The 23,664-nt window shown below is 31.6% G+C and overlaps 1 protein-coding gene across 5 annotated transcripts in view; it reads left to right on the plus strand.

Moving 5' to 3' along the window:
- The first annotated feature begins 3,401 nt into the window (after positions 1 to 3,401).
- LOC147078201 (uncharacterized) overlaps positions 3,402 to 23,664 on the plus strand; it is a 73,766-nt gene continuing 53,503 nt past the window's right edge. The window contains exons 1-2 of one of the 5 annotated variants that reach the window (XM_085940034.1): positions 3,402 to 3,511; positions 4,411 to 4,626. The gene's annotated coding sequence lies outside the window, so the exon portion shown is untranslated. Of the gene's footprint in view, positions 3,699 to 4,284; positions 4,627 to 23,664 lie in introns of all 5 variants that reach the window. The other 4 variants (XM_085940031.1, XM_085940032.1, XM_085940033.1 and 1 more) reach the window with 4 other exon arrangements.

Here is a 23,664-nt window from a genome sequence, read left to right on the forward strand (position 1 = left end):
TAGAATGATATATTGTTTATCTCATACTTATACCCCGTTTACATGTGCATGGATTTACTGCTGACAGTACGTATTATCGCCGCCATAACAAGAAAATGCACATGTAAACACGTATTATCATGCAAGTTGCAAGATTACATGCATGGATCAAAAAAATTCAAAAGCTTCTGAATCTTCACGCAATAATTGGGACTTACATGTGCAGTAGAACAATATAGTGGCGAACCTACCGGAAGAAATATGAACTACACCGCACAGAATATTTTGATGTTTACTGATTATCTACAAACCTGTCAAATAGCACCATGCAATGACAACATCGCGTCTCGCTTACACTTGAAGAATGAGATTTTAGAGACAGTCAACACTTTTACGTGTAAATAGTTATTATCACGATAGTTTAAAATACACACTATTGGTGCAAGTAAATCCATGCATGTGTACAGGTGCTATTACACGTGGTAACTAATCCCATCGGCCTTTTTCTTGTTAGTAGAATTGTTTTTTGTTATATTCACAACACGCGGCAGCAAGTTTCTCGTAGTTTTTACTAAATTGGCGTAAGTATTGGAGTATGATATCAGCGACTGACAGATTGGAGGTGACTAACAGTGACTATGTCAGAATTCTCAACTCAAATAATATTGGCAGTGCTACCTGCTTGTGATCTGAGATAATATTATTATTATCTGTGAGACGTAGATGAGATGTCGCTCTTATTGAAGATTGGCGTTGATCTTAGATTGCAATTTATTTCTGGAATAAACCACCTAAGGGTAATTTTATCCCGGCAATTGAAAAAAGGGTCAAGACTGGAATATAAATTATTGTGTAAAAATAACTACGGCCACGTTTATGTCAGTTTGCTCATAATGTCGCCGTAGATGTCAAGGGAGCCAAGCCACAAATTTGGCGAAAATGAGTACAGTACACAAAAGCATTTGAAAATCATCAAAGATGCAGTGGTCAATGGATTTAAGTCACAAAACTCTTTTGACTACATTTTTTGTACATTTCAATATTCAATGGTCAAGAGATATAACACACATAACTTCTAAGATACTATTTTTTTAGTTGTTTGTATAAAATAATAAAAAGATAACACCACAAAGTATATTCAATATTGAAAGTTTCACCGTTATATCTTTAAAAACAAAAAAGATAAAAAACTTTTTTTGTCACACAAAATCTTTGAGTGCCTGTTTCTCAGCATTATGATTTTGTGGACTGGCTCCCTTGATATCTACGGCGACGAAAGGGGTTCGATCAGGTTATTATTATAGTAGGTACTTCATATCGTCATTTTGGTTAAGGTGTATTGAGACGAAAATTAACTTACACAAAGCCTAACACAACCTACTAATTTTTGGGTTACATCTTAACCAAAATGGCAATATGGAGTAGTACTATAAAATTACCGCGATCTGTAGTACTCAAAGAGTTGTATCCGTTTGAAAATGTCCATTGTGGACTATACCATTTCAATCAGGGAAAACGACACATCAATATGTTGTTATTAACCTCCAATTCATATTATTCTAGCTGTCAAAACCTAATTTGACGACTTTGACGTTTTCAGTTTTTCGAGGTTATGCAAGAACTGCCATTCTTTAAATATTTTTCCCCCAATATGCAGAAGAAAATATAAATATTCCAGAACTGTGTGAACCTGTTTTTCCATTTTCAAAATCAAATCAATATTAAATAATAATATAAAAATAACTGCATATTTGTTGAAGAATACATGAGACACTTAGCAAATAAAAAGATAACATTAATATAATATGGCATTGTTTTACATGTATTTTCTTCTAATGCAGCAGCAAAATTTCCGTCTAGGTAGGTAAGTATTATTAGCGTTATAATAATAATAATATTGGACACTAGTAACCATTTGAACAAGAAAGAATATCTAAACATATTTATTTTGTCTGTCGCTAAGTCGTGTGTGCCGTATGGCGTAGGTGGTGTAGTCATACTTGCACTTTAGTGTTGCCATTCATTGGGTTTCTTTGCCAGAGTTACCGTTTTTGAATAGGCGTCGATTTCAAAAAATCACAAAATAGTACGGAGTTTGCTGGTATGGCGTATCAAACATTTATAAAATAACAGAAACACACCATATCTTGTCTTTTTTATATTATGCGACTGTCACGGTAAAATAAAATATTGTATTGGTTGGTAAGTAGCAGTGGTCAGTGGTGGAGGTAGGCTGTTAAGATTCGACATAAATAGCGCACACTAAACTTTGTCAGTCATACTTTATTGGTTTGCATTTAACTATGAATACAAATATGCAGATGGTGCTGGTTAGTTTTTAAATTCCAATTAAACCATAATAGTTTAGGTTTGGTGTGGGCGATCCGACAAAAATTGTGCACAGTTTTACAATTATACTTTTGTTTTCATTGAATTAGAATACATATTACAGGTGGTGTTGGTTAGCCTATTAAAATCATTTATCCCTGCCGAAACCAAACGAAACTAAAAGATATAAATATTCTTCTATCCATAAAATATCTAACATTATGTATAATTGTCATAATTTAGATATTTTATAGATAGGTAGGTAGATAAACGAATATTTATTTTATGACTATTATTTACTGTGACTTGGATTAGGCTATCTACACGTTATAATCTCAGTTCAATGAAAACAAAATACACGTATTACTGTCAAAGTTTAGTGTGCACTCTTTATGTCTGATCCAGCCCACATCCACCCTTCTCCACTGGTAGGTAGGTAACTAGATTATATTAAAAATATTATTAGCAATAACCGAATCTAGTATTTTTATTGTTTTAATAATTATCTAAAATAGTTAAAAGGTACCTAAGTTAAAATATAATATTAGAAATAATTCTTCTTCCATACAGCTTATATCGAATGAAATAATATATTCTGTTGAAGAAATGGGTTACGGGCTCGAAACACGCCTCTAGAAAATTTTATGTTTGGATCCAGGATGAATTAACCCAATAGGCCAAGCGAATGACTTAAATGGATTAAATATGAATGGATTAAAATAATATGTTTAAAGGTATCTATAGTCTATGGTTTGAAGCTTTAAATTGATAATGGATTTCTATGCCTACTCAATCTAGGTACGTATACCGGTTTATAGAATAATGATGAGATTCTCCTTCAGCCCTTTTTTGTAACCATGAAATGGGTAAAAATTTAACTGTTACGTCATATCCATTATGTATAGATGAAAATTTCATATTTAACGTGAAAATGACTAATGACGTCTAAATTATTCTACTGTTAGCCAACGTCTGGTTCTCAACCATTTATTTTTTATAAATCTAACAATTTTTGCTTTCAAAATTATCTTAATTATTTTCTTTCCATATTTTGGTTATTTTTTTTCCCAACATTTGGCAACACTGGCTTGTAATAAAATACAGTTTTCTGAAAACTCCGCTCCGTAAAGTCGTGCATAGATTTTTCATTTTTTTGTAATAGTGTAAATAACATTAAAATAATTTCGCGTAGTATTATGATCCCGTGAGTCAAAAACCTTTGTGCAATTAAAAATTTTGGGCTACAAGAATTTGTTTAGTTGGGAAAAACAGCTGCGAAAAATTCGCATCGTGAACAGGAACGGATGGGAAAGTTGTCCAGCAACAAAAATTATGTGATTAAAAATATAAATTTACCTAAATACCTACTACATTAATTTATTAATAACGAGGTGGGCTCATAAGTTAATAAATAAAAACTAAACAATAAATTAGTTATAATATATTTATTAGGGTGCATTTAAAGTATAATAGGTGTAACAATGATTTAAACCAACATTTTTTTAAATCAATCAGTAACAGTAAAAACTATCATAAATTAGAATTTAAAGTCAATGTCCATCGGGTACCTATTTACTCTCAGATTAATTTTGAATAATGTTTTTTTCTATACGCTGATTTAGAGCCCCATAATGGCAAACATCGTTGAGTGCCCACTTTCAGTTTCGATTTGGTTTTGACTTATTTTCTGCATACCACTTAAAATACTGGACCACTGCAAACACTGCAAAATACCAATAGGTTGACCATTATTTGACGGTGGATTGCCTTATAAAATATTAAAAACTATGTACCTACGTGTCTAACATAATAACATGTGAATCTAGCTAAAAGCCTATCCTATGTGGTACCTAAATCAATGATTTATTTACTGTTAGTAGGTATGTGATGTAAAATCATTATTAGTAATAATATAATATACTAGAAACCCATACTCATTCAAAATGTTCTATAAACTCTCCTGTAATGAACGTGAAGTTTTACAGATACGATTTTAAGTAATTCTCACATAAGCATTTATTACTCATTCGACCCTGCTTGCGATGCTATTCGGCGTGATACTTAACCAACTTTTGTTTTTCCGTTCGTTTCTGCCCAAAATAGCCAAGTTTGTTGTGTGCTGACGCTGACGCTGACAGCCAGTTCGGTTTGTGCCGATTGCCGGCGGTCAAAACTCGACGCTTGAATTGACTACCGAGGTGTCACGTCCTTTGTTTTTGTTTTGGAGAAAGTGAAAAATTAACCAGCCCGACTCAGCTGGGAGAAGATAAAATACACCAACTGAGCATCATCTTCTGTGAAAGAAGTTTATTTTAAGCTGTAAGTATTCGTTACAATAACGTAGTAATTATTTCCACCCTTTTAATAAATATATAATATTCATATCGAACAGAGAGATATTATATTTTCACCTACATACCTGTAAATGTATTAGATTATTAGAGGGTACTTACTTATTTTTAAATTGAATTGATTAATGATTATTTGAATTTAAATTGATTAAATCATGGCAAAATGAATACACACTCATTAATAATTAAGGTGAATCGCAGTGTTACTGCTGTAGTTCTAATAGAGACATCTAGCAAAGAATAACGAGGGTAATACTTACGTAGCTACCTAAAAATATCAAAATAAATATATTTTGAAAAAACTGCGTTCGTTCAACACTTTCATCTTATTATTAGATATTATTTTATGGGTAGTTGCATATTTTTATTAGTAGGTAAGTATCAAAAATAATGTAATCTAGTTCTCTCCAGTTGTAAGGAATGTATAATCATTTAATAGCGTTGATGAAAGGACATACTTAACACATTTATATTTTCCAGAAAAATCAATATGTTTTTTTTCTAAATTTAAATAAAAATACATAATATAAACTATGAACTATTTTAAAAAAATCCCATGGTACCTATACAGCGTATATATTTGAGAAGTTTTCTTAAACTATATACTACGTATTTTTACTGACGGAAATATTATTTTATTTTTCAACTAATAAAAAGTACGTACTTACATTAAAACTATGAATTGTGTAGGTATTGAAAAAAACCTGGATTTATTAAACTACATTAAAATGAAAAAAATAGTGTAATAAGAAAAAGTTTTGAACGAACTTACAGTTATTTTATTTAAAAGTATCTACTTACTTATTTTTCTTTTTAATATTTTTAGAAAGGTACGAAGTAATTGATTGAAATGTCAATAATTAATAACAAATAATAATATTCGATGGCACCCTTAGTATTTTATCGCTATATGTCCCTAGTTGCACTACACTCGCCCTTAATCTATCTAATTTACTGTAATGATTATAATTTATTCTAAATATGTATTATAATGAATACAATAATAATATTGCAAAACTCACAATTATACTATTTGAATAGACAAATAATCTAAAATGAACAAATTTAATAATTCGATACAACCGTGAGTTTGTTCAAAACTATCTCCACCATATTTTACTTCCCATGGGGTATAACGATTCAAATACATATGCAATATTATATCAAAATGACATCTTATTGAAACATACTGATAACACGTGACAGCAAAATTATTTTCGTCGCACATTTATTTCATAACAATATGTTTGAAATTTTGGAAATCGATCCGGGATTTATTATTCCAAATACTAGGTAACTATTGCCTTTGATAAAACGCGGTATATGATGTATTATTATTATTATTATGCTTATAATTATAATAGTACAGTGTTGAAGATTAACTAGAGAGTTTACCAACTAAAAAATACAATAATTATTATAATATTATTCTTTTCTGAATAATCCAATAATAAATAATGTGCGTTTTATATCTAATATGAAGGTAGTTTGGATACGGCATAAATTATGTTCAAATAACATGTACCGACGTAGGTTTATTTAGGTACTTCCTAGTCATCGTGTAAAGTAAACAATCAACAAAATTTTGCAAAAAAGTCTGTGATCGTGACGACTAGGGATTCCAATCCCGGGCTCCCGAGCTATTTTCGATACCTATGAATCCCGGGATTGATAAACATAATCCTGAAACTTTCGGGATTGATTTTGTTTATCAATTTTTATGGAAAATAAAATAAAAACGACAATATAACAGAAAAAATACTTTTAATAACAAATAACTACATTAGAAATAAACTGAGTTTGAATGAAGTTTGATTTATACCCATGTGTAAGTTGCCGATTCATTTCATTTGTTCACATAAATTAATAAAAATGAGAAAGATTGGAAAAAAACAATGCTTAGCACTATTAACAAAGTAATTCAACCATGATCTCATACGCTTTACGGCAGTTTCATATTTGGCTGACTAATTAGATTTATGAAGCGGAAAGGGCCATACGTACACCATGATTTGCTTTACTATTTTAAATCTCGCTAACGTCTTTACTATCAGAAACAGCAATCTCATATTAAATTCACATTATTATTTATATTACAATATTATTTACTCCATTAACCTTATGTATTTCCAAGATTGAACGTATACAATATTAACAATGAATTTCTTAAATAGTATAAATTATACTAGATTTATTTTTGACCGATTTTATCAATGTTATTTGTAAATATAAAAATTTTATATTAACAATCCCGGGACCAGAAATTGTAATCCCGAAATCCCGGGATCAGAATTTTGGGTCGGGATTGGATTCCCTAGTGACGACATAGCATAATATGTATGCATAAGATTCAGAATAGTATGTGGAGTTAATTAAATAGATACATTCCTTCAATACAGCTGTAGCTTCAAAGTTTTATCATAACAAAATAACATGTACGTATTGACATTGACCTATTTTAGTCTTACTTGATTACTTATTTAAAGATTCCTCAAGGAATAATCAATGTTCTTGTTATTAGAAAATGTTTTCAATGGGTGTGAAGTTTCCGCTTAACAAAAACATCTGTGGGCGGAGGATGGTAGCATAGTGTACTGTAGTACATCGATATATTTCGTGTTGGTACCTAAGCATGATTTCAGCGGAAATTACTCTGGACAATCGACTGACTAAAAGAAAATTGTATTAGTCACTTTTCCTACATACATGTCTGTGGCGCCACTTGTGCGAATTCGACGCGTCACGTAAAATTATTTTTCTGGAAATTTTATGATTAATAATATGAATTGAACTGTTTTACTAGTCTGTTTATTCATAATTATTTTTAAATCATTCCATTTGATTTAAATCTTTACCATATTTACCTACTTCGAGTTTATGGTTAGGTACATACATTGCAGTGGCGAAGGGTGGAGGAAGGCTGTTATGATACGCCATAAATAGTACACACTAAACTTTGTCAGTCTTTTATTGAACTAAGACTACCATTTATAGATGGTGATGGTTAGTTTTTTTTTTAATTCAATTAAACCCGGCGAAAACCAAACCATAATAGATAATAGTCAAAAAATACTAAGTAGTATATCTATTAAATATCTGAAATTATGCAATTAAATCGTACATAACTTTGGATATTTTATAGAGAGAATAATATTTTTTATCTATTATAGTTTAGTTTAAGCAGGACTTAATGAATTTAAAAAGAATAAACCAACAATATATTGTGTAATATGTATTATTAATCCAACGAAAACAAATAAGTATGATTGAGAAAGTTTGCACATTTTTTTTGTATCGCCCAAAGTATACCAAAACTATTATGGTTTGATTTAGGCAGGGTTTATTTGATTTTTAAAAACTAACCAATACCATCTGTAACTTATAGTCTTAGTTCAATAAAAACAAATACGTATGCCTGCCTAACAAAGTTTAATGTGCACTATTTTTATTTTATCTTAACAGCCTACCTCCACCATTCGCTACTGATACAATATTGTTAGTATAAAAAAATATATACCATTTCCGCTCTATAGAACATGAAGAGTAAGGATATACCCTAACTTATTTTACCGAGGATCGATTGATAGCCATTCACCCTACTCATTGGCTCCACGTCCTAAATCCAGATACACAATCAATATATTGTTTGGATTTTGGAAGGAAAAGTCAGCATTTAACCCAGCAATTAAACCCGAACCCGCGACTTATGGTTCAGGAGTCTATCATGCTACATGCTGCTGAGCAATAACGTCTTCTTTCATCATTCATAATTTTATTTTATTTTATTTTTTGGCTGTCACCGTATATTCTTCTACATCTTTCCTCGTCATTTTGGGCTCGTTTCAGAGGCTATTCTCAATAAATTATTTGTGGTGATGTAGGCTGTTTTTTAACCAAGCACATTCTTAAAGCTGTGTTTGCATTCATTCACCTTACAGTACATTCTGTTACAATATAATCTTGGCATAAGAATGATATGTGCAACTCACAGAACAGATTAATTCTGAGTTCTTTGGTGCAACTAGTTCGAAACATCGAGGAATGTAGTAGGAATAACGTATGGTTGTAACTGTAGATAGTTTTAATATAATATACCTACTATATAATTGTTTGCATATTACATAGGTATATTAATAAAAACAATTGCAAATCATTATTTTTGTTGGTTGATTGGATACATTAAATTTACCGTCGATGCATGGTTGAATAAGTAACCTGATAAAAAAACCATAAAAATTTGCCATGTAAAAATTTGGTTCAACTTATTTATGCGAATCATTATTTTCAACAATGATTACAATAAAATCGATTTACAGATCGCAACTCACTGATGGAAATCTAAATGATTTTTTTAAGAATCACCCAATCACCCGTCAATTACATGCGTGGTCACTGCCATGACCTATTTTGGGCAATCCAATAGCGAGGGCTGTCCGGCTGGTCAATGCACTCCCAAGAGATGTAGACATTTTTAGTGATGCATTATACATTCTGTTTTTAAAATTCTATTTAATTGTTTAATTTGTTTTTTTAATTATTGTTGTTTTTTATTTCTTTTCTATAAAATATTTTTTTTGCTTTGTTTTTTTTCTCTACCTTGTTTTTTCTCTAATTGATTTATTTACTTATACTTTTTTATTCTAAATGTCATGGTGTGAACGTCTTGAATTAATACTTTGTTATATGCTCAACGTGTCTTTTTTAAATAAATAAATAAGTTATGAAATATCTACATACATTTCTAATTATGAATAATTATTGATTGGAGAAATTCAATTCCACATACCCCACTAATTAAATTTTCATTATTTTTTATTATATGTTTTTTGCATAAGTACGACGTTCATATTGTTTTCATTAATAAAAAAAATACTACATAACTATCTCTATTTACCTAATTCATTTGATGATTTGAATAAATATTTCAAATATCCTTAATATATGGTTATTTATTAAGTACGTATTCTCTGTCAGTCAAGTATGTTATATAATTTACATTGGAAAAAAATTGCCACAATTAAATTTTTGGTCGTAAATATGGTCTTTAAAAAATAAGGTTGGGAACCCCTGAGTTAGTCGTTAACTTTAACGTTTCGTTAACGTTAACGTTAATACCTGTATACAATATTGTGCATCTGTTATAAACTTATGGTTATGTTTTCATATTACTTTCTACTATTAGGATTAAAGTTAAGACAGAAAATTTTTGTTAATATTGTTTTATTCGGTTAGTTGTGTAGGTGTAGGTAGGTACATAAATGCGTACCTACTTATAAATAATATGTAACACGATCATTCCACAATTTGTTACATTGACTCCCCTCTAAGCAAAATCCTTGTGTCGTTATTGAAACGGCAATAAATTTTAATATCGCGAGTCATTGTTTTTCTCGTCCGCCTTTCCGAGATTATTTTCTTTTGCACATGCGCATTTGCACAACCAGCGAATTCGTGAAAGTACAAAGCACCATTTGTTTCAGGAAATATCTCGAAAGTGTCTGAGATAGAATGATGCACGTATGTCTGAAACTGATTTACGATTATTGTATGATGCAAATTAATAAATTTATTATTTTTCAACAACGGCAATTCACAAACTTGTTCTAATCGGAATAATTTAATGAAAATGTTATTAAGAAAGTATCCATAAGGCTGCGGGTGATTTATAGGTATGTAACCATAGAAAGAGCGGTGGTAGATAACTGTGAGAAATGGTTTTAAAACTATAAATTTATTCAAAGAAAAGGTGATTATGAATTCCAGAAAACTTTCTCCGATTGTGTTACATTTTTTGTTTGTTTCCCTTTGTGCTGTCTTTGACACGTCTCGACGACATCAATGTGGAGTAATTGGAATTGTAATGCACCTCTATCATCGCCCCCCATTGTTATCGGCTCAACCACTGGAGCGAGATCATCTTAGTTCTCTTTATCCCTATTTTATCCGATCAATAGTAGTATCGAAGGGAAATATAACTGAAAAATGAATGACATCTTTCAGACTCCCATTAATGTGTAGGATTACTGCATCGTAGGAGATGCATTCATGATAGTAGGGTGATTAAATCTCAATTCTACATTCTTCTCAGTAATATCAAGAATTGTATTGTTACTGAGGATTGTAGTCTTCATGAACAGTTCAAATTCTGTACATATACGACTCACCTCTAGTTGTAGCAGTATTTCGATTTACTCAGAAATAAGATCGCTGTTATGTAAATTATTGCATTTTTCCAAGACTTCTTACACCCAGATTCTGGATTTTGCATTCTCGAGATTCGGGATTTCCGAAAATGAATTCTCGAGAATTCTAGAGATATCGGGAAAATTAAAAAAAAAACCTGTAAAAATCCTAAAATAAAAACATATTCCAAAAATTATTTTTTTTATTTATGTAAGAAGACAAACAAAATAGAAGTAGGACAACAAAAATAATTCAAAACATTACTTACTAAAATAGGATTTCAAAGAATCAAAGAAACAAAGAATCGCTGCGCCTGACAATCGCGTACGCTTTTGAGACACAAAATTCCCTGATGTTGAATTCTCATTAACTCATCAAACCTCATTTTGAGTCGACGTTGGCTTAATTATTGTGTTAAATGCCCTGATCAGTCTTTGGGCGTTTTGTGTTTTCTGTCCACTTTTTTCATATAAAAAATCATTTTTTTCAATTAATATTTGATAATAAAGAAATCCCGAATCCCGAGAAAAGATTCTCGAGATCCGGGATTTCCCGAAATGTTAAAAAGTTCAATTCTCGAGATTCGCGATGGAAAATCTCGAAAATTTCTCAACAATTCCCGAAACCCAACTCTACTTACACCTAACAAAATCAAGGAGATTTATCAAATGCGCTACGTCTAGCATAGAACCATGGCGTTAACTCCATAACACATTAAGTATATTTTCTCACGCCTGATTGTCATTATAGAGTTATAGTCTTAATATATGTATTACGTATGTATTTAGTATACGAAGAATCAGAATTTAAGGTTTAAGTGCATTTCTACAGTCGTCTAATTACTTATATCGCAAACTTCTAAGAGAAACATAAATAATGCACCAATGGTTTTAGATAAATATTATATTAGTTTTGGCGTTGATGGTTCGGCGTTCAATCTGAGAATATCGTCTCGCCAGTGCCGGTAACAGATGGACCACCATCTGGTAGTTCTATTTTTATTGCAATTAATTATATTGTGACGTACGCAGTTTCTTTAATACGGCACACGGGTGCGAACTTTAAGCTTTTTTTATAATAACTCAGTCCCGTGGGTTTTATATTTGCGCTCAGGTTGATCGAACATTTTGTTTGCTTACAATATGGTGAGAGAATACTTATACTTACTACAATGTAATCATAATAAACATGTTTATTACTATTTACCATTTTGACCGCTAAGACTTCTATAATCGAATGAAAGTTAACAGAATAGTGTGTAAGCATATTCATAAAACATCTTTGGTAAGTATGTATACTTACATAATTTGGAATAACCTCAATATACCTCCCTAAATATAAAAAAAAAATTAGTAAAAAAAAATGGACAGAAAGAGACTTAAGAGACAAAATCCATCGCAATCCAAGTCGCAAATCGCATTAATTAAGGCTATACGTCAGCTGAGGCATGGTCTAAAACGATCGTGACTATGCGACGCGCAGATTGTGCAAACGAACAAAACATAATTTGTCATAAAAATTCAACATGCGTCCATTTAATGTTATGATAATATTATATTCATTGACATGTTTTGTTTTTTGAGTAAATACGTAACGTTTTTTAGTCATCTTTACACGATTTAAGAATTAATTCCTCCGACGTCATCACAAAGCAAATTGACGTGCTCACAGGTCGACTATCGTTCTTCGACTGGCAACGCATGCAAAATTATATCCCACCTATTGTTGAAAATTATTTGCCGTTTCACTGAAGTATGCTCTTAAAATAAAACACTAGTTCTAGTTCCACTTATTTTAATATCATTCAGAACCGATTTCAACTACTAAATACCATTCATCAATAGGTACTGATATATTTATAGGTATTATAGGTGTATTGTATGTATGAAAAATATTTAAATAAAATTCAAAGAAACTACTAATTACTAACTAACAAGTACTTAATCGGAAAAATAATAATTATCGTATAGGTAACTTTTCAAATAATATAAACCTACCAGAATTTGAAACCAACGAATATCAAATATTCATATAATAAACATTTTTTTTATCTCTGTGGTACTCACATAGGTATATATTTTTTATTAATAGCTATATGCTTTCAGGTACCAAGACGAGCGAAGTTCACATACAAAATATGAAGCTTACTTTGTAGGGAAAACTTCAATAGTTTCCCAGATAAGTTATATATAAGAAAATCGTGATACAGATAACCAAGTAGATATGTACCTACCTCAATAGCTTATTATTTCTCCAAAGAAAATGTTCCCGACCTTCTTTAATACTACTAGACTCCCAATCACGTACAATCTTTTTAATAATTTTCTTTCTATCTGATAACGTACAATAAAGATTACTTACTTAAACTACTTTATATTCATGTTATATAAAATCCAGATATCATGAAAACGTTAAAAAATACCTATCATTTTATGCGAACATATTTTTTTCTAACATAATAATCACTGTAGCCATAATTAATTTCTTAATCTAATTGATTACATGTTATAAGAGAAGATAATTTCTTAGTTTATCATTATAACTTATAGGTACCTAATTATCGTATGCGGGTGTTGGAGCAGGTACCTTTTTCATTATATAGATAAGTACAATATCTGAAAGTTATGTTCAAAGCTTCCAATTTTGAATTACATAGTTATCTAAGTAAGTTTCTATCAGAAAACAAATTAATGATTGTATATCCATATTAAAATTTTCACAACTCTATTGTTGAAGAACTTTGTGGTTGCACTCTGGGACATACCATTGAACTGAAGTAAGTCCAGAAGGCTTAGGTTACTTCTACACAACTGAGGAAAATACTGCCTATGTAGCCACAATCTACATCTAGGAGTGATCTAAACTTGAAGCTTTCTAAGTGTAGCTGGAAAGAGAAAATTACGAATATCGAGGATGAAGGAGACCAAAAAATAGTCAGAGAAATAAAAACCATAAAGTTGGCATATTTTAGCCACATCATGCAGCATCTTGAGAGATGTCAACCTCTGTTTCTTATCATTCAAGGGAAAATATCTGGCAAGCGAGGGCTCTTTGGAAGAAACAGAATGTCCGAACTCGATAATCTCAGAGACTAGTTTGAGTGTAGTGATCCGTCCTTATTCGGAGCACTGACATATGTTTCAGGGGGGAATGGGACAACTGGACACCAGGACAATTGGACGCCGCACTGTCGTAGATACGTAAACAGAACGTAGACGATGAATTTTAATCAGTTTCTATCTACTACTTGGTTGTTTTGATTCTAAGGCTTTATATAAAAATAAAAAAACTCCTTTTTCGTTGGAACTTAAACATATGCACGATTAAATCATTATTTACGTGTGCATATTTAAATTATCGCCAACTTTTAAAACATAATATAATAATTTAAATATGAATAATAATATTAAATATATTTTTTTAAAGTATGTATAAGTAGATACCTAACGTCTATTTATTTTCGAATTGCGTGGCGTTCAGTTGTCTCGGCGGAAAATCGTCCTAGACCCGGTCCAGGGATATGGCACAGAAAGAAAAAGACCCCGACCAATACTGAGTTTTAGCTATTATTATAAGATACATTTAGAGAGAATAAATTCAATATAAGTACCTAGTTAACGTCATCTTCCTTACTGTATGAATCTGAATCAGGTATTCATTATCTGTCTACTGCTACCCATGGGGTAGGTAGATATTACAAGTTTTGTAGTGATTTCTTTTACCTGATGGCTATATTTCTTTGACGGATTTTTTCTGGCACACTACTCTATCAAGGCTTTCTAGTTCTCGAAGAGTAATGTGACCAAACGCTGTACATAACAGGTACACAGGAGACAGTCTTTCCCTGATACTCAGATTCTGCAGAATCGAGGCGTTGGTTCAGTGTCCCATTCTAGATATCTTCATCATTTTATCTTACACGTACCTAAAATTATTAATTTATAATGATAGTAATTAAGACAAAACAGCATACCTTGTTGGCAAGTACCTATATTTCTCTCAAAGCATATTATGATTTTTTTTAATCAATATAATAATTTATGAGTGATTACTTATAATGATAGTTTTACTATTAAGAACAGAGCGTTAGAGCGGACCCTATTTGAGTTGCTCCGCTCCGGGACTTATTACTTGCTCCGGCTCCGCTCCAGGGTCTGCTCCGCTCCGGGTAAAAAAGTTTTAATAAGTATTATATTATGTATACCTACAAATGTTAAAAAACAAATAAAAAATAAGTAGTTTTAAAATAATCATCAATCAATCAATCAATTTTCATTATTAATTCTAATAAACAAAATTAATATTAATAAGCAAAAAAACAGCAAATCGTCTCTCATTATTTGCCTCTTCTGTCAAAAAAGTGAGGTTATTTATCATACGGCATATTTCAAATAATTCCATTGTTGCAAAGTGTCAAAATATACTATTTTCACTGGATTTTAAGACGAAATCTTAATAATTAAAAAAAACATCCGGAGCATGGAGCACTACAAATTTCAGGTGCTCCGGCTCCGCTCCTGCTCCGGGTAAAATCCCATTGCTCCAGTGCTCCGTGCTCCGGCTCTGAGCTCCGCTCCAACGCTCTGATGAAGAACACTCGAGTTCGTGAGCGAATACGTCAGCCCTCGATGATTAGCATAGTCACAAAGAGGTTATTCTCGTGGCTTGAACAAGCCACGGAAAAATAGAATATCCCATAAGGAAACATCCATTCAGTCCCATCAATCTGTGGTCACGAAACTCACCGCATCATCAGATTGCTACAGACTACAAAATGATCATGAGAATAAATATTGCGTTATACCTAAGATAATTCTGCATAGATACGAGTAATACCCATGAAAATGTACATTGATATTATTTGAATGTACTAAATACATCATTATCAGTGACGTCCGTAGACGAAATGCCGCACCTAGGCAGCCCTAAAATGCCGCCCCATTATTTTTATACTTACAGTATTTTTCATTATCCTTCTGACTATGATAGATACATTACCGACAAAATATATACCTACTTACTAATAAATCTAATTCAAATGCTTTCTCTGCTTCAATAGAAATAGTCCACATTTCAAAATACACCTGGCAACTTCCAAAACGCGCGAGTGACTGGCAAAAATATTTGGAAAATGTTTAAATTAGGCAAGTATGTACCTACCTATAATTCAAAAATTTGCACGTGTCATTGCTGGTCATCAAGGACGTGACCTCCAAGGACAATGGAAGTAAACTAGACATCGCGAACCCGACAAAAAATACAGTCCTGTTAAATCTTGTATGTTAATTAATACATTTTGTGTATCCATTTTCCATTAATACTTTTAATGGAAAGATATTTCCGTTATTACTAAGTTTAGGCAGCTATTTCTATATACACCTAATGATTCTCCTCGATTTGCCGCCCTTTGAGTAACTGCCGCCCCGAAGCGACGCTCAATCTGTCTACCCCCACGGGACGTCACTGATCATTATTAAGAGTATAATACTGTAAATACAACCCCTAAGCGGATAGAAGAACTTTAATATGTTTTTAATAATAAATATTAACTTGTCACAAAAAGGTGCGTGATACCCAGATAAATCTTTGATATTATTAAAAAACGGTAAATGCTTGCAATAAATCTATATTACCGTATTTTTTATTTCTGTTATTTTTGTCAAGTGACGTATACCTATATGAATCATTTTCTATTTCTATGAGTGAATGGAAGGTCACGTTACTAGGTTACCATCTGCCTACTTTTCCTGCCTATCTCTCGTATTTTATCGATGTACCGAAAACATCTCCCCTCACAAGGTGAAAGCAATAATCGGAGAGCATTTCCAACGTATTTGAACATTGAAATAATGATAATAAATGTACAGTTGTTTGAAAATAAATTCAAGTATACTTTTATTAAATAATATAATATAATAATAATCGGTGCGATGTAAGTGTGTTTAATATAAATCTGCTCTACAGATATTCTGTTATTATTAGTCACTACGAATTTATTTAAAGTCTTGTCACAACTTTAATCTTTATAAGATTCATGTAATAAAATAGAACAATCTTGTCATTTCATATCTCATCTTTGTATTGATATACTTTCCTCTATCGAAGGTCAGTGACCACATTACAGTACAGTAGAACCTCGATAATATAATGAACTTCGGATATAACGGACAAAATATTCGATCAAATGTGAATATTGTTAAAACATCCTGTTAATGCTATAGATGTTTAAATCCAAGTGTCACCACTTGTAAATAATGTTATGCGCATGATTATCATGTCATACTCGAATTCGAGTCATAATGCCGTCCTGCTCGTAGACTGAACGTAGCACTGACGTTTGCAATGCTGGCCGCTAATTCACACAGCTGCACAACAGTTTAATTTGTTTACTCGAAGTGAATGAATGCCTTTATTATTCCATTCCATACATTTACAATGGTTATAAGTAGACGAAGGTGATCCTGGGTATCACACCATGACTGATTTTCGGAATTTTAAAGAGATCATTATAAAAAAATCAGCAAACTTCAAAATTGCAAACAAAATTTGATTGATTTTTTAAAGCCGAAAGCAAGCGCGTCGAAATCAAACATTAACGTCACTCTACAACGGGTGAGTCTGGATATATAATCCGAAGACGAATACACAGGATTTTGTTTTTATATAACGGACTTTCGGCTTTAACGGATACTCTCTCACCCGAATTAGTTCATTATATCGAGATTATACTGTACGTCTTTCTGCCATATGCCATCATCAATGTCCAAACATTCAATCAATATTCAGATTCCCTATTATTTTCCTTTGAAATAAATCATTCTTATCATTGTAGAAAATATTGTCTAAATTGTGTAGCTTTTCTGCGCTTGATGATAGCTATGAATTCTACTAATATTCTTATTTAAATAGCTCTTTGTGGCGAAAGTATGTACCTACATAGGTACATCTTAAAATTCTCCAAATATTTCGAGTGTGCCTTTTTTAGTACCTTGGTATTTCTGGAATTAATAAATTATTGAAACCACAAATTAGGTTGTAAACCCGCGTAAATTATTAGCTTTACACTATCAAAAATGTTGCAATTTGTTATTTTAGTAATCTATTGAGAATTTTTGCGAAGCTTCCTGACACGGTTCGCGGAACCCCGGATGAGAAACACTGCTAGTTTCTGGAAGAATAAACAAGTTAATTTATTTACATACGCTTAAATTTAATATTGTATTGATCATACAGAATCATCAATATGTGGAAAACGTTGGCAGGTACTTGAGGCATACGTTAGCTAAGAGGAGTCGTGGAAAAAAAACTCGGTTGTTTTTCATTCGATTTTCTTCAGGTTTATTGCGCCAGTCTACATTTCCGAAGCAATTTAAAATCGATTTGTTTTACTTATTATTTTCTATTCCCCTTCAATAACATTTATTTTCTTTTCTAACGAGCTGAAATTTTCTTTTATTAAAACGACGATTTCACTTAATAAAAAACAATAGTCAATTGACAAAATTAAAAATTATTATTTGTTTATCTACTAAGTATTAATTTAATTCGATTTTAACTGTATCATTTAGGTCAGGGGTAGTCAAGCTTTTTATACCTATCGCCCACTTTTGTATCTCTGTCAGTATGTAGTAAAATCTAACCGCCCACCGGTTCCACAGTAATGGTGATTATTTATAAAGTAGGGAAGTAACTTTACTTTATAAAAATTATAAAGCAGAGTTACAGCAAGTTAACGCATATAATAATAATTACTTACCAAATACTTTGTGTACATAGAAGCATGAACTTTGCGTACATATAAGCATGAAGTCTGATAAAATTACATTTAATTAATTCAATTCATAATTTAAATTGTCACGGGAAATTTTGTGAAAACATAATGAAAATGTTTTTAAAACCGATACCGCCCACCATAAACTCTGGACCTAGTGGGCGGTAGGGACTAGATTGACTACCCCTGATTTAGTTCTTCATTTATGAAATGTGTTTAAGATAATATTTATAATATTTACCCAATTATTAATCATCTACGTGGCACTACATCCCTTCTTAGGTCTCGGAATCCTTAACTGCCTTCATCCAGGTATATTCAAAGTCGCTCCCTTCCAATTTTTGATGTTTTGGGTGGATCCCTCAATCTTGTACAAGGTCGACTAGATCATCATTTGCCTTCTGGCGTTCCGAATGTCACACCTACCTCTTTTAGTTAAATAGTATATAAATATAACTGTTAACGATTCAAAATAATATGTCGAATATAATTCGTGGGTCGGGATGTGAAGTCAGATAAGTCACAAATTGTCATTTTGAGATATAGCAAAATCAAAAAAACAAACAATTCCCCACATTCCCCTAATTATAGTTATGTATTTTTATGGGTAACAAATCAAAGTTCATGTAATTGGCTGTCAATTATATGTCCTAGAAGTATTCTAACTTTTTTTTTCATTAAAACTTATTCGGTTTAAAAAAAGGGAATTGACTTAACTGGATTTGCACAAAAAATGATTGACTTACCTTACTACGCACAAAGTAATATTGTTATTTTTTCATTTTAATCCGACTAATATTAGCAATAAAACACACATTTTATACATAAATCTTATTGGTTTATTAAACAAAATATTATATAAATTTAAAAGTAGCATTTTTATATTTTTTTTGACTTTAATGTTATTTAAGTAGTGAAAAGGCACACAAACCTGAATATTATAAAGGTTCATCGTTATCATTAAACTTTAGTATGGATGTCTTCAATGGTATCAGGTTAAATATCGCTGACTATCTCAAATGTCTCAAGTGACTCATAAAATTCTCTATAACACGGTGAAATGTATGGAAGTAAGTCTATCAAATATTTCGTCTTGTCTCGTCTTATATATGAAATTTGTTAAAATGAAGTCGTCTTGTCGAGAGTTCTTTTAAATTTTACTATTCCCCGGTTCGTGTTTGTTGAATTAAAGCCACTTAACATCTCTCCAAATAAACTTATTCCCATCTGTGTCTATTTTTCTGAGTAGCAATGGTCCTTTTAATCGATCCGAGTAGTTAAAAAAATCTGCACGAGTCATTTCAGTGACTTTAAAAGAAATTTTCTTTGCAGCCTCACACATTGATTTGGCCCAATCATGAGGATGTTCGATCGTTCCACCAAATGTCTTTTTTTTCTTAATTATGCGATGGTCACTATCGCACTCCATATGTGTGTGGCCAGGGACTAAAAAGTGTGATCGATTTTGTTTAAAGTCTCAGAATATTTTACTGCTATCATGCACATTATAGCTACGTGGCTATTTTTGTTTTGACCCGCACATCTATCAAAATACATGATCACATGCTTAATATTATCATGTATCCCTTTGGTTAAGTATTTGAATAGGCATGAAGCGATATCGTTAGCTTCTCTATTAGCAAGAGTCTCATGGCACACATAGCAATATCTCTGGTTATTATCACAATCATGCACCGTCAAATGTCGTTTGTAGAAGGCCAGGGAACTTTACTACATGTCAAATGCTACAATTAGGCAAGAGGAATCTTGCAAGTACTCTTTATCACAACTTTTAGCTGAATATGCAAAGTCAGCTTTGTCATGATGCTCTTTCAATTCCTCACGATTTTTATTTCTTCATCATTGGTGGAATTCTTAATTAAGTTAAGTTTATCGCATTTTTGGCAAGTATCCTTATTTGGCCGTTTGAATGTTAAGTTCATGCCATGAAATATTTCTGCGTATAAATATATATATTGATGGGATTAGAGCTAATACTCTTCAAATATTGAGAATACATAACAGTTATTGTCAAATGTGGCGGTAAGTATTTTCTGACAGTCCCTTCTAGAGTAATGACACTCATAATGATGGAATTGAGAGTAGGTATATGTGTCTTTGCTATTTGTTCTAAGTATACCGTAAGTAGTCGCACTTTTTTTTTCAACACATATTCAAAAAAATTGTGACTTTCACTTAATGTTTTTAGTGTACAACCTTTACAAATTGGTTTCCGTAACAGTTCAATAGTCAAGTAATATTGAACTGTTACTTGGCGAAAATGTTGTTTTCCCGGTTCGCTTTGTCTGTGTCTGATACGACTTTTTTTCGTATTCATAACTTCCATTATAGGTACTTGTTGTGTAACTTTTGCCAGTATTTCGTGCAACTTTTTCATCATTTCTGAAGGCTTTGTATCATCCCTTAAGTTACATTTTGGTGATTATTACTTCTCAATCGAGAACGAGGGTAACAGGTTAAAACATCGTTGTGATGTGTAATCGTGGAAGCACTATTTGAGCATGAAGGGCGTGGTTCTTCAATGTTGGTAAAATGACTGTATTAATTCTTGAATATTAAAATCAGGATCTTTTATGCTATCAATGAATTGTCAACATACAAGTTATTGGAGTATATGGTTGAACCTAGAAGCAAGATTATTTGTTTGGATATTGTGTACCGACGGGTTTTTAGATTTAAATAAATCAAATTCGTTAAATTTGGTATATTTTTTATTATTTACAAATAATACACATACTTATTTAAATAAGTCATAATTTATTATAATATGACTATTTACTTAGGTTCTGTTATTTTTTTTTTAAATTTCTCAAAATATCTTAAAAAATACGTTAGATTCACCAAAATCAACACTGAGTAGGTATGACGTTTGAAGGTAAGCCAACTATGAGTAGTAAGGTAAGTCACACAAAATGTTGACTTATCTGACTTCTCATGTGACTTAACTGTGTATACACCCCGTAAAATAAAAAATATGTTTTGACTGAAACTGCATCTCGCCAATGGTGAGACGTCCAGCTTACCTGACTACACACAACGAAAGATTTTTTTTTTTTTTTAGTATAGTGGCATTCATATCTCATTTTTGCTATTTTGTGACTTACCTGACTACACATCCCGACCCACGAATGTTTTATGCTGTTATTAAACCATTGTAATCTTTATGTTTTTATGGTAAAACTTTCGGTATTTGATCAGCTCTTCTTTTTTTGTGCCGTCTTCTATCTAAAATTTGTGATTTGCAGTAGGTACTTACATATCCCTATTGTGGGCCACTCGTATAAAATTACTAATGCCTCGGACATTGAGCCACTTACGGAAGTTATATAGTTAAGAGGATCTACTTTTACCTTTGCTACCCTTTACTGGAAGATCCTTATTGTACGCCGATACAGCGACATATTATTTACTTTAAATGTTAATTTGTGATCCTCAGTTATGACGTGCTGATTAAGAGGATTTTGATATTGCTAACTAAAATATACGCCATATACGAAAAAAGAAAAACCTATTTTAGTGACTAAAATACTACTTTATAGTTGTTTTTCCTACTCATAGGTAAATGATAAAATTGGACCGTTGCCAAGGCTATCACGCCGGAAAGCCTTAAAAGGTAGCCTTGACTTTACTGTTTGCGACCGCCATTTCAACCGTTGGTCAAATATGAAATGAGAGATAACGAAATATTTTTTACAGATAGACAGCCATTACTAAAAAATCTTTGTTCAATCAGTTTCAAGTGATAACTGATAAATACTTGCATTATCAAAAAACGCACTAAGAAATCACGCATGATTACAATGAAAACATTAAAAGTTGCCCTCACTTTAATTATTGATTGATTGAATGATGAATTGATGAATTGATTGATTTAAAAATACTACAAAGTTTAATACATTTTTTTTATAATACCTACAACATTTAATTTTGTTTAACATTTCACGATGTTTTTTTTTTGGTCTAATGAATTATTGTAGTTTATTTATATATACGGAGGTGTATAAATAATATCCTACTCTGAATTCGTAGATCATGGGATCAAATTCACACGATATTTTTCTTTTGTATTTATATCCAAAATCTTGGTATACTTCCTTAAGTAGGTAACATTCTGTTAAATCTCAATATTTCTTTGATCTTTAACTGTGTGTAAAGAATTAGTAGCTCACTCCAAGATCAAAACCATCCTGAGAGCGTCCTAGGAAGATTTCCCCAGGACTATAGGTGTGAATTGCGAAGGCATAATAGAGTATCTACCTTTTTCATCATACATTGTTGGACAGGTCAAGACAATTTGAGAGAAGGTCTTCACTATCATTTCAGTATGACGCTTAAAATGAATGAAAAAAAAGTATCCATAGTAGAATATCTGATTAGCCGACAGTCGAAATTCAATCGACCCAACTGATGGGAGGACACATTATTATTTCTTTATTTCAATCAAAAGAAAGAATTTATTTTGGCTCCAGAGATTTGCCATATAAGCATAATATATTATGGAATTATAATGTGGTTAAGCTCACTTCTACTAATGCAATACTCTGTTTTACCATACTACTGTCATCGGGCCGCGTGGCCTGTTATAGTGGTAAATAGGAGAATAATGTAATTATTACTTTTTTATAAATAAAATAAATGATGGTGTGTATCGTGCGATTAACATATTTTTGAAGGCACAATAAATGTTGATATAGGTATTTTTAAACTATTTATTGTTTATAGATATGTTAAATAGGTAAAATTTATAATTGTTTTTATTATTTTTCTTTCATATTATCTTCTTCTTTTTTTGTTTTGTATTTGTTTCTATCAGTGATTATTTTTTATCTATCTCATGGCTACTGTTCATAATTGTAAATCTACTTAATTGTATTTTATTATGTATTATGGCGCATTGGTCAATAGCTGTTACCATAATATTTGTCGCTAAGTTTAGTTTAGTCACTAGTCGTTAAATAAGGTTGACTATAAAACTTCCGTGAATGGTAAAGAACTAAAAATTCAAATGATCTGGTGCCAATCAGGTTATTT

This window comes from Rhyacophila brunnea, unplaced genomic scaffold (assembly GCF_057557595.1).
Source record: "Rhyacophila brunnea isolate RB1 unplaced genomic scaffold, BYU_Rbru_1.0 scaffold_12, whole genome shotgun sequence".
NCBI lineage: Eukaryota > Metazoa > Arthropoda > Insecta > Trichoptera > Rhyacophilidae > Rhyacophila > Rhyacophila brunnea.